Source organism: Mobula birostris, chromosome 31, assembly GCF_030028105.1.
Source record: "Mobula birostris isolate sMobBir1 chromosome 31, sMobBir1.hap1, whole genome shotgun sequence".
NCBI classification, from domain to species: domain Eukaryota; kingdom Metazoa; phylum Chordata; class Chondrichthyes; order Myliobatiformes; family Myliobatidae; genus Mobula; species Mobula birostris.
The window spans coordinates 35,589,455-35,602,436 of NC_092400.1; the positions used below are offsets into that span (position 1 = coordinate 35,589,455).

A 12,982-nucleotide genomic window follows, 5' to 3' on the forward strand; every position below is an offset into this window, starting at 1 on the left:
AAATTTCCTTCTCTAGGCACTCAATGTCTCACTCAACGTCAGCAAAACCAAGTGGCTGATAATTGAATTCAAGAGGAGGAAACTGGAGGTCCATGAGTCAGTTCTCACTGGGGGGACCAGAGGTGGAGAGAGTCTTTGGTGCTATCATTTCAGAGGATCTGTCCTGGGTCCAGCTTGTAAGGACTGTTACCAATAAAGCACGACAGCGTTTCTACTTCCTTAGTAGTTTGTGAAGATTTGGCATGACATCTAAAACTTTGACAAACTTCTATAGATGTGTGGTGGAGATATACTGACTGGCTGCATCACAGACTGGTATAGAAACACCAATGCCCTTGAACGGAAAAGACTACAAAAGGTAGTGAATATGACGCAGTCCATCATGGGTAAAGCCCTCCCCACCATTGAGTATATCTACATGGAGCGCTGTCGTAATTTAACAATCATGTAGAAAGAGAATTATGATAAAGGATAAAGGATCGGGTTACCTGAGCTGCAAAGTGCTTTCCAGGTCTGGATACAAGTTCTTCAGGCCTTGTGCATGGTCAGGAAGCATTCACTGAGGTACAAAGAGACCTGGACCGAGGTAATGCGCACCAAAAACACGAATACTCTGCATTACTTCAAACCCATCTTTTCAGGACTGTTATCTCTTCCAAAATTACTTGCTCTAGTGGGAATATTGACAGCTCTATGAAAGAACAAAGCATGCTGGAGTTAGAAAAATGCACATTTTAACTGGCACACATTATGGGAAGTGGTTAAAAATCTACTATTATTTTGGCTGCCAAGAATACCATTTACCACACACACAGAGAGTGCTGAAAGCAGCACCTACGGAGGAGAAATAAAAAGTCGACGTTTCAGGCTGAGACCCTTCAATAGCCAATAATATTTAGCTGTGACATTTCAAGTAGGCACTTAATATAAGCTTAAACAACATAGCTATTATGAGCCCAAACAACCCCACACATTTCAACACGTCACATTGCTGATCTACTGATAACTTCACACCAATTCCATTTTCTTACAATTAAACACGATCTTTAAACTTCCTTTCAACAAGATGATGAATTGATTTAAGTGTGGCGGTTGTCCGTGATGACAGGAAACTTGTTTTTAAAGGGGAAAGGTCATTGGACTGGGACACTTCCACTCTCTCAATCTCATTAGTCCGGGTTCAGTGGTATGAACAGGCATCACAAACTGCTGCCTTCCTTGTTTGCTGTGGATGACCATGACGTCTTCTGTGCCTTGTCATGTTCTTCACTTCCATGGAGCATTGCAGAACCACCGTCCTGGCAGTTGGATCTCATCCGCCAAGTTCGCTAGAGCTGTCTTCGCATGTTAGGACCAGCATGTCCTGGTCTCACTAATTAGGATAATATATTCCACACGGTAACAACTCTTGCTCCTTTTCAATACTCATCTGATATATATCTTCAACGTGAGTCCTTATTGCTAAGTCACTAAGCGGCAGAAGTAATGAGACATAGGAGCAGAATTAGGCCATTGAGGCTGCTTCGCGATTCAATCATGGCTGATTTATTTTCCATCTCAACCCCACTCTCCAGGCTTCTCCCTGTGATCTCTGACACCCTTAGTGATCAAGAACCTACCAATCTCCGCTTTGTGCCCTCTGGTCCTAGACTGTCGACTCCAAGTCCACTCTGTCTAGGGCTTTCAATATTCAGTAGATTTCAATGAGATAGCCCCTCATTCTTCTACATTCAGTGAGTACAAGCCCAGAGGCATCAAATGCTGCCAATATATTAATTCTTTCATTCCTGAGAGCATCTTCTAGTGCTTGAGCGTTCAATCTCTTTCATAATTATAATTAATGCTTCATTAGTTCCTCCCGAGACCCAAATCCAAATAGAATTACATCCCACAAACTTTGTAACATACCTCTATCACACCCTTACCACAGCTGCAAAATCCCCTTAGTACAGGATTCTCAAGGGTGCTTTCTGGAATGAGGAGGGATCAAGCAATATCGGTCTACATTCACTGAAATTTACAATGAGATTTATCTGACCAAAGCATGCAAGATTTAATACAAAATAAAGTAGGGAGATGCTAGGGGATAGGGTGGTTTCCCCGTAGATGACTATTTTAGAACTAAGGAGCTAGGATAATAAGGAGCTAGTCATTTAGACCCAGATGAAGTATAATTTCTGCACACAATTTGTAATTCTATGAATTATGATTCTAGCACCTACAGCGTCTCATGTCTCCAGTTATAATTTTAACCTCAAAGGGCAGAAAATGATGAATCACTGAACAAATTTATAGCTCAGGTTGAAAGAAGATTTTTGGACTTGCAAATTGCGTGTGGAAGAGGACTCGCACCATTAGATGACCCATGCTGTTATCTGAACTGTGAATCAGTTTGAGCTACTGTGTGTCCACTTTCACTTATCAGAATCAGAATCACCTTAATTATCACTGACGTATGTTGTGAAATTTGTCATCTTCTGGCAGCAGTACAGTGCAAGACATAAAATTTCTATATGTTACAATAAAAATTTTTTTTTAAATAACTGGTACTAAAAAAGAGCAATACAGTGAGGTAGTGTTCATGGGGTAATTGTCTGTTCAGAAATCTAATGGCGGAGGGGAAGAAGCTGTTCCTGAAATGTTCAGTGCCTGTCTTCAGGCTCTTCCAAGGTGCAGAGGCCCTCCCTGATGGTAGTAATGAGACAAGGGCACATCCCAGATGGTGACAGCCCTTAATGATGGATACTGCCTTCTCCAGACACCGCATTTTGAAAATATCCTCAATGGTGGGTACGCTTGTGTCCATGATGGGGGCTGAGTGTGTCTTCAACCCTCTGCAGCTATTTCTGATCCTGTACGTTGGAGCCTCCAGTGATGTAACCAGTCAAAATGCTCCCCGTGGTACATCTGCAGAAATATGCTAGGGTTGTCAGACATACCAAATCTCAAACTCCTAATGAAATATAACTAATGCATCAATAAGTTGGGTCCAGAATAGATCCTCTGTGATGCCAACACCCAGGGACTAGAAACTGCTCACCTATTCTACTTCTGAACCCATGTTGAAGGCGGGTGTGAATCTTATATTTTCAGCTCTGGCCATCTGAAACTTCACCCAGTATTATCGAAACAACTCACAGCACTTACAGCCCTCTTTATATCCGTGTAATCGCAGTTTCAAAATCCTGGGAGTGCACATCCACACAACCTCTCATGGTCCCAGAACACATCCGACACGTCAAGAAAGCTCACTAACGCTTCTACTTTGTGAGAAGTCTGAAGAGAGCTGGACTACGCACAACAACACTTATATAGCTGCCCAGTAGAGAACATCCTAACATGCTGTAACACTGCAAGAAACTGCTCTGTGGGGATAGGAACATGTTACAACAGGTAACATGAAACTGCCCAATGCATCACCCGCACCAGCTTACCCACCATCAAGGGCATATACACAGAAAGGTGCCAGAAAACAGTAATAATAGTAAATACTTTATTGATCCCGAGAGGGAAATTATTGTTACAGCAGCAACATTTAAAACACACTTAGCAGTGTACAGACTTAACTAATAATAAAGTGCAGAATAATAACACACACAATAATAATGTACCAATGTGCAATAATAACTTACAGAGATGAACTGTTGCATATGCTTATTGCATTTGGTAGGAAAGATTTTCTGTAACGAGCTGAATGAGTCTGTTTGAAAGGGTGCTCCATTGCTTATTCAGTTGGTCATGGAGAGGATATGCCAATTTTGTCCCTAATGGATAAGTTTGTTTGGTGAGCTCCTCTCCACCACTAACTCAAAAGAGTCTGGGTTGTAGCCAAGGACAGATCCAGTCTTCTTGATGAGTTTATTTAGTCTTTTTGCATCTCCAGCACCAATACTCCTCCCCCGACATACAGCAGCAAAGAAGACTGCACTCACTACAACAGACTGGTAAAAGATCTCCAACATCCTGCTGCACACATTGAAGGATCTCAACTTCCTTAGAAAATAAAGTCTGCTCAACCCCTTCTTGCAAACAGCCACCATGCTGGTTTTCCAGTCAAGTCTGTTGTCCAGGTGAACACCCAAGTGTTTGTACTCCTCCACCACTGAAATTTCTTCTTCCAGAATGTATACAGAACCCGTCACAGTCCTCTTCCTCCTGAAATCAATCACATCTCCCTGGATTTGGCCACATTCAGGAGCAGCTGATTCCTCTCACACCACTCCACAAACTTGTCCACCAGTCCTCTGTACTCCGATTCCTGCCCATCTCTGATACGCCCACCCACCGCAGAGTCATCAGAGAACTTCTGCAAGTGACAAGACTCAGATTTGTACTGGAAGTCTGAGGTGTAGTGCGAACACAATCGGAGGCAGAACAGTCCCTGGTGGTGCTCCAGAGCCACTCACCACCAACTCAGAGAACTACCCAGCCATACAAATCTGTCAGGTCGTCAGGAAACATCTGACTACCTAAAAGGGCCAGTAACATCATGAAGGATCCCATCCACCCTACTCATGGAAGAGGCTACGGAGCACCCACACCAGGACCACCAAACACAAAAACACAAACACGAGGAAATCTGCAGATGCTGGAAATTCAAGCAACACACACAAAATGCTGCTGGAACGCAGCAGGCCAGACAGCATACACAGGAAGAAGCACAGTTGATGTTTCAGGCCCAGACCCTTCGTCAGGACACTCCAGTGCCCAGATTCAATAACAGTTATTTTTCCCAAGCAGCAAGGCCGATGACACTCGCACTCTCCACACCCCACACCCCAACCACCACTACCTTATCATTTCCTGTTAGTCACCTTATGTACAGACGCTCCTGTGCCTAGTGCCACTTCATGCACATATAATCAAACTATGTATATAAGCTGCATTTACATTTATTGTGTTTTTCTTATTACTGTGTTCTTCAGCTTAAGTGTTTTTTAATACACTACATCAGATCCGGAGTTAACAATTATTCTCCTCTACACGTGTGTACTGGGAATGATATTAAGCAGTCTTGCATCTTGAAACAACACTCATTCCCACAAGATTCAGCCAGTAGGTTAATGATAGTCTGGAGCCCACGTGCAGCCATTAACTGGATCTGAATGTCTGTGGGATGAGTGGCCTTGGATGCTGAGAGCTGTTTCCCAACTGCCCTGCTGCTGAGCTCCACCCAACTGGAAGCTCACTATAGCAGAGCTTCAGCACAGATGAAAAAACTGGTGTCCCTTTGCTTGACATCAGTCCCCACTGAGACTACCTCTGTTACGGACCCAATGATTAAAATTACAGCTCGAATCTCCTCCGTCTCCTCCAGTTGTCGTACGGCAGGTTTTGCATCGTACGGGAGCTAAGGGTTATGGGGAAAAGGCAGGTGGGTGGAGATGAGTCAATGGTCAGATCAGCCATGATCTTATTGAATGGCAGCGTAGGCTCGACGGGTCAGATGGCCGACTCCTGCTCCTATTTCTTATATCCATTGTATCTCTACTTGGACAGAATTCACATGGTAATTTAGTCACTAGGAGGTAATAACTGCGGCGGTCAGCAAAACTAGTTTTCCTTCTGGCAGATAGCAGGGCACTGCGACATTTTACAATTGGATTTGTCTCTTTTTGAACCTGTATATGATCACGGTCAGACGGTGGGTGAATTACATCTCTGCCCAAGGAGGAGTAAGGCTCTCCTTCCGTCCACTAGCCTGCAGGTCACCACTGCACAAGGGTGTAGCACCTGCATAGCCACACACCCCCTACCCCACCCATCAGGGTCATGTGAAGCCACAGGAGCAGGTGGCGGATGGTCGTATGAGCAGCTGGTGCACATCACAAGTCCTGGTTATGTGACCACTGACGCCAGGCAGGCAATCTCTGAAAAGTACTGACAAGGGTTCAGCCTGAGAATCTGGCTCGAATTCGGAAGCCTAAGATCTCAGGTCTTTGGAAACAGGCGAATCGAGGGTCAGTGTCACAGCCGGAGACTCGTGTGTCGTCGGGGAAGCAGGAAAATCTTTCGCTGTGGGCCCAAAACCCGAGATTTTTGTGATCTTCAGGCACAGAGCTCATAAAAAGTGACGAAACAGACTTTTTAAATTCGTAGACCAGCGGGTTGTTGTTACATCTCCCGCTTGCTGTGAAAATGGGAGACAGCTCCCTCTCCCTCTGTGGTTTGTGGAATGCCGGATGAAATGCGATAGTCTTTGGGGTTACTGCAAAGTCTGTGTCTTTGCTACCGCCTAGCTCACGCTTGTGCTGGTAGAGGGTGTGCTTGTTCTCGCTGGGGGGGAGGGGAGATCATTGCTTGCTGCTGCTTATGCGTGGGTGAGGGGAGCTGGGTGGGGGACCTTGGAGTTCTCACATTTAACTGTCATTCATTCTTTGGGGCACTTCTCTGTTTTCGTGGATGTTTGTGAAGAAAAAGCATTTGAGGATGTATATTGTGTACATGTCTCTGTCATTAAATTGAACCTTTGAACCTTTAACCATCTTGTAAAGACACTGCCCCGAAGAAGGCAATGACAAACCACTTTTATCAAAAAATTTGCCAAGAACAATCATGAAACCTTGTTCACTCACATCACACGACGTGGCACATGATGATGATATGATGAAGGTATTTCCAAGTCCCCTGGCATTATCTTCCTTCTATCAGATGTGGAAGAGGAAGTTGTGAATGTATCCAAAATTCGTTTCCGTAGAATATCAGTACACAGGGGGAACAGCCTGCTTCCAAGCCTTGTTTTTAATTGACATGCAGAACGCCAACTTCCTGTTGGTCTGGGATAGTAGCAAGACCAAGACAGATCTTTGTCGTTGGGTGGAATCAAAGATGCTCTCATGGCTGAGTATTTCCAAAGTCCTCCTTCAAGCAGGCAGTGACTTAATAAGCTCTCCTTTTGTCTCTAAACAAGATGGGCCTTGGGATGTTTGGGTGGTGGGTAGCCTTGACAGTGACAAAGAATCTATGCATATTGTGATTATCAGAAAGCTTCTACATTTCCCATACTCTTTCCACTCAGCATCGTGTTCTTTATGCTGCAGTTTTTTATGTTCAACGTCCACAATCAGTTGCCAATAGAGCTATTCCTTTTCTACTGAGGAACAGTGGAGCACCTCACATTTCCAGTCTTTCTCATCCAACCAGTTATGGAGTCTTCTGGCAGAGAAAGCAAGGTACTGATGACAGTAGATCTCAAGGCTGTGTTCAAGCACTGTGGTTCCTGTTGGCTAGGAATCATCAGGTGGCAACCATGGGGGGCTCTCTTTCAGTAGCCCTTGTTATTTGGCATTGATTTTTCCCCCTGTGGCAGCGTTTCTGATGCTGTGGGATTCTCTGGGCCAGGTGATAGAGGTAACTAAGCTGATTAGATAGTTAGTCTGAAGGTTGGCCAGCACAGGAGGTAGACAACCTTCCAGTCGCGTACTAAAAAGCTGATTGGAGATGATACTGTGAAGACTTGTACCTGCCTTCTGATGAAATAAGGTATTGGTTATGGCAAAAATCAGATCCCAAGCATTCTATCAGAATAACTACTCTGCTAAAGCTAATTTTCCCTATTCCTTACTCCCCTCCTGATAATAACACCTTTCCAAAGGTTAGCACCCTCTCTAGCCCTAGCAATGAGTCACTTAAAAAGACATACATCTAAAACAGATATTAATTGCTAGGAGAGTAAATTCAAAATATTACACTTGAATATAATTACAATACAGCAATTTTAACTTCATATTGGTAAGACTACAGATGATGGTTATTTGATTTCTTGTATATTACAATGCTTCCAAAATCTCAGACCAGTACTTTCATTAACATCATTAAGCAAAATAAATGGCAGGGTAGATAAAAAGAACACAAATTAGACTGGACTAGATTCTGCTCACAATCACAACCCTACAATGATATTAGTTTTAAAACAACATCATTTTAGACATGAAATATAGAAAGCATTCCCTCTGAATGTATACAACAAAAACAACAGGAATTCTGCAGATGCTGGAAATTCAAGCAACACACATAAAAGTTGCTGGTGAACGCAACAGACCAGGCAGCATCTCTAAGAAGAGGTGCAGTTGACGTTTCAGGCCGAGACCCTTCGTCAGGACTAACTGAAGGAAGAGTGAGTAAGGGATTTGAAAGTTGGAGGGGGAGAGGGAGATCCAAAATGATAGGAGAAGACAGGAGGGGGAGAAATGGAGCCAAGAGCTGGACAGGTGATAGGCAAAAGGGATACGAGAGGATCATGGGACAGGAGGTCCGGGAAGAAAGACGGGGGGGGGGGACCCAGAGGATGGGCAAGGGGTATATTCAGAGGGACAGAGGGAGAAAAAGGAGAGTGAGAGAAAGAATGTGTGTATAAAAATAAGTAACAGATGGGGTACGAGGGGGAGGTGGGGCATTAGCGGAAGTTAGAGAAGTCGATGTTCATGCCATCAGGTTGGAGGCTACCCAGACGGAATATAAGGTGTTGTTCCTCCAACCTGAGTGTGGCTTCATCTTTACAGTAGAGGAGGCCGTGGATAGACATGTCAGAATGGGAATGGGATGTGGAATTAAAATGTGTGGCCACTGGGAGATCCTGCTTTCTGTGGCGGACAGAGCGTAGGTGTTCAACAAAGCGGTCTCCCAGTCTGCGTCGGGTCTCGCCAATATATAAAAGGCCACATCGGGAGCACCGGACGCAGTATATCACCCCAGCCGACTCACAGGTGAAGTGTTGCCTCACCTGGAAGGACTGTTTGGGGCCCTGAATGGTGGTAAGGGAGGAAGTGTAAGGGCATGTGTAGCACTTGTTCCGCTTACACGGATAAGTGCCAGGAGGGAGAACAGTGGGGAGGGATGGGGGGGGACGAATGGTCAAGGCAGTTGCGTAGGGAGCGATCCCTGCGGAATGCAGAGAGAGGGGGGGAGGGAAAGATGTGCTTAGTGGTGGGATCCCGTTGGAGGTGGCGGAAGTTACGGAGAATAATATGTTGGATATGAGAATAATATGCCAGACCTAATCAGTTCCCCTCTACCACCGCTCTGCTCCGTCTAGCGGAATTAGTCCTTACTCTTAATAATTTCTCCTTTGGCTCCTCCCACTTCCTCCAAACTAAAGGTGTAGCTATGGGCACCCGTATGGGTCCTAGCTATGCCTGCCTTTTTGTTGGCTTTGTGGAACAATCTATGTTCCATGCCTATTCTGGTATCTGTCCCCCACTTTTCCTTCGCTACATCGACGACTGCATTGGCGCTGCTTCCTGCACGCATGCAGAGCTCGTTGACTTTATTAACTTTGCCTCCAACTTTCACCCTGCCCTCAAGTTTACCTGGTCCATTTCCGACACCTCCCTCCCCTTTCTAGATCTTTCTGTCTCTGTCTCTGGAGACAGCTTATCCACTGATGTCTACTATAAGCCTACTGACTCTCACAGCTATCTAGACTATTCCTCTTCTCACCCTGTCTCTTGCAAAAACGCCATCCCCTTCTCGCAATTCCTCCGTCTCCGCCGCATCTGCTCTCAGGATGAGGCTTTTCATTCTAGGACGAGGGAGATGTCTTCCTTTTTTAAAGAAAGGGGCTTCCCTTCCTCCACTATCAACTCTGCTCTTAAACGCATCTCCCCCATTTCATGTACATCTGCTCTCACTCCATCCTCCCGCCACCCCACTAGGAATAGGGTTCCCCTGGTCCTCACCTACCACCCCACCAGCCTCCGGGTCCAACATATTATTCTCCGTAACTTCCGCCACCTCCAACGGGATCCCACCACTAAGCACATCTTTCCCTCCCCCCCCCCCCGCCTTCCGCAGGGATCGCTCCCTACGCAACTCCCTTGTCCATTCGTCCCCCCCATCCCTCCCCACTGATCTCCCTCCTGGCACTTATCCTTGTAAGCGGAACAAGTGCTACACATGCTCTTACACTTCCTCCCTTACCATCATTCAGGGCCCCAAACAGTCCTTCCAGGTGAGGCAACACTTCACCTGTGAGTCGACTGGGGTGATATACTGTGTCCAGTGCTCCCGATGTGGCCTTTTATATATTGGCGAGACCCGACGCAGACTGGGAGACCGCTTTGCTGAACACCTACGCTCTGTCCGCCACAGAAAGCAGGATCTCCCAGTGGCCACACATTATAATTCCACATCCCATTCCCATTCTGACATGTCTATCCACGGCCTCCTCTACTGTAAAGATGAAACCACACTCAGGTTGGAGGAACAACACCTTATATTCCGTCTGGGTAGCCTCCAACCTGATGGCATGAACATCCACTTCTCTAACTTCCGCTAATGCCCCACCTCCCCCTCGTACCCCATCTGTTACTTATTTTTATACACACATTCTTTCTCTCACTCTCCTTTTTCTCCCTCTGTCCCTCTGAATATACCACTTGCCCATCCTCTGGGTCTCCCCCCCCCCTTGTCTTTCTTCCCGGACCTCCTGTCCCATGATCCTCTCGTATCCCCTTTTGCCTATCACCTGTCCAGCTCTTGGCTCCATCCCTCCCCCTCCTGTCTTCTCCTATCATTTTGGATCTCCCCCTCCCCCTCCAACTTTCAAATCCCTTAATCACTTTTCCTTCAGTTAGTCCTGACGAAGGGTCTCGGCCTGAAACGTCGACTGCACCTCTTCCTAGAGATGCTGCCTGGCCTGCTACCCTCTGAATGTATAACAGCTTGGTATGGCAAATGCTCTGCATGCGACTGCAAGAAACTGCAGAGATGTGGACACAGCTCAATACATCACGGAAACCAGCCTCCCCTCCATGGACCCTGTCTATACTTTTTGCTGCCCTAGTCAATCAGCCAGCATAATCAAAGTCTCCACCAACCGGACATCTCCCTTTTCCCATCTTCCCATCGGACAGAAGATACAAAAGCCTGAAACCACTTACCATCAGGCTCAAGGAACGCTTCTATTCCACTGTTACCAGAATCTCGAACGGACATCCTGTATGAGAAAATGGACTCTTGGACTCACAACCTACCTCATAATGATCTTGCCTTTTATCAATTACTTGCTCTGCACTTATTTTGGTATTTTTTACACTCTACTCTGTACTGTTAATGTTTTACCTTGTTCTAACTTAAATGCACTGTGTACCGATTTGATCTGCAGACAGTATGCAAGGCAAGCTCTTCACTGTGTGTCAGTACACGTGACAATAATAAACCAGTACCAATAATAAATCAATACCAAAAATGATGCTCTCTTGACATATTTTCAATTACTTTAATTAACTACTGCATAATTTATTTGGATAATAAGCACGGATCTAAGCTAATCTTTTTCATTTTCTTTTTCCGAAACGCTAGTGAAAACATAATTAACAAAATTACAGGTTTTGTTTTCAAGTATTATCCATACTGCCACACGAAGTAATCCATTTAAAGTTTTGCAGGTTTATTTTGACAGTAGCAGTTTCTATGCTCCGAATATCCAGCTGTATGTCATAGAAATCAGTATTATTACGAGCACTATACGCAGCGCACAAGTACGATCATTTCACTGCGCCGGTAATATTTACATAACATACAATGATCAGAAATCAGGTCAGATTTGTCAAACAAAACACAAAAACAAGAAATTAGGCCAAAACCTCCTCTTATGATTCTAGACTCTTCTTTCTGGTAAATAAATATAACTCAGCATATTATTATCAATAATGATAAACTAATATTAGCTGTAGAAGTAAATACGCGGCTCTTTACCCAAGCTTGTCTCTGTTTTTATCTTTATGTTTCACACAACACAACTCCACCAAGACCAGACCTATCCTCCGCGACTGCTTCCGGGTTAGCACAGAGCCGGCGTCAACAGTCAGCACCGCGAACCCGAGTGCGCACGCGTAGTTGACCATCTCCATGGAAGCGGTGACGCCCCGCCATCTTGGTAAAGGAATGTGTGCGCCTGCGATTGTCCAGCGGTGGAGAGACTGGTAGCAGACGTTGCCCACAGTCAGGAGTAACATATAGTCCGTGAGCCAGGACCCCAAATTTGGGCCACCGGTACCAGCTGGGGGGAATAATTCTTATAGTGATTTTTGGCAAGGTATACACCCCTAGTGCTGGAAAATATGTGATAGCATTGCAGCGGTAATAGCTTTCTGTGATCCCAAGGTGCTTTGCCTATGATAAGATGAATTATGCTAGGTGCTTGTCCCCATACTTTGCTCAGATGATGAACCTCCCAGAGAAGAATCCTTCTGTGTATGAGGGCTTCAAGACAGGCCAATTCTCAGTGCAGCTGTCAAATAACAACCTCTTTGGGCAGATCTCTGTGGACCAGGCTATTGAAGCCATGGTGAACAAAGACACACAGAACTCCTGGAGGCACACCATGATTCAGCCTAAATACTGGAACTATCAAGCATTACTACGTAACAGCTGAGCACCGCAGTGCATTCCTGGGACAGTTAAGGGCAATGGTGCAAGGCAACAAGTAGAAAGTATGCATTATGAAAGTTTAGAAAGTATGGATTATGATCAGAGATTAAGGGAGCTAGGGCTTTACTCTTTGGAGAGAAGGAGGATGAGAGGAGACATGATAGAGGTGTACAAGATAATAAGGGGAATAGATAGAGTGGATAGCCAGCACCTCTTCCCCAGGGCACCACTGCTCAATACAAGAGGATATGGCTTTAAGGTAAGGGGTGGGAAGTTCAAGGGGGATATTAGAGGAAGGTTTTTTACTCAGAGAGTGGTTGGTGCGTGGAATGCACTGCCTGAGTCAGTGGTGGAGGCAGATTCACTAGTGAAGTTTAAGAGACTACTAGACAGGTATATGGAGGAATTTAAGGTGGGGGGGGTTATATGGGAGGCAGGGTTTGAGGGTCGGCATAACATTGTGGGCCGAGGGGCCTGTACTGTGCTGTACTATTCCATGTTCTATATTCTATGTAAATCAGAGCTTTGTCATGTGGAGCTACAGCGGCCAAGAATCCAGGGCGATGAGGAAGCAGTTTCAGCAGTGGTCAGCCTCATACATGAATGGGTC

At 45.4% G+C, this 12,982-nt stretch overlaps 1 protein-coding gene across 2 annotated transcripts in view; it reads right to left on the reverse strand.

Moving 5' to 3' along the window:
• Positions 1-11,782, reverse strand: part of ube3b (ubiquitin protein ligase E3B) — a 77,069-nt gene extending 65,287 nt beyond the window's left edge. For both annotated transcript variants that reach the window (XM_072248044.1, XM_072248043.1), the window contains exons 1-2: positions 11,698-11,782; positions 489-691 (exon numbers count right to left, since the gene is read on the reverse strand). The gene's annotated coding sequence lies outside the window, so the exon portion shown is untranslated. The remainder of the gene's footprint in view (positions 1-488; positions 692-11,697) is intronic.
• Positions 11,783-12,982: the final 1,200 nt, after the last annotated feature.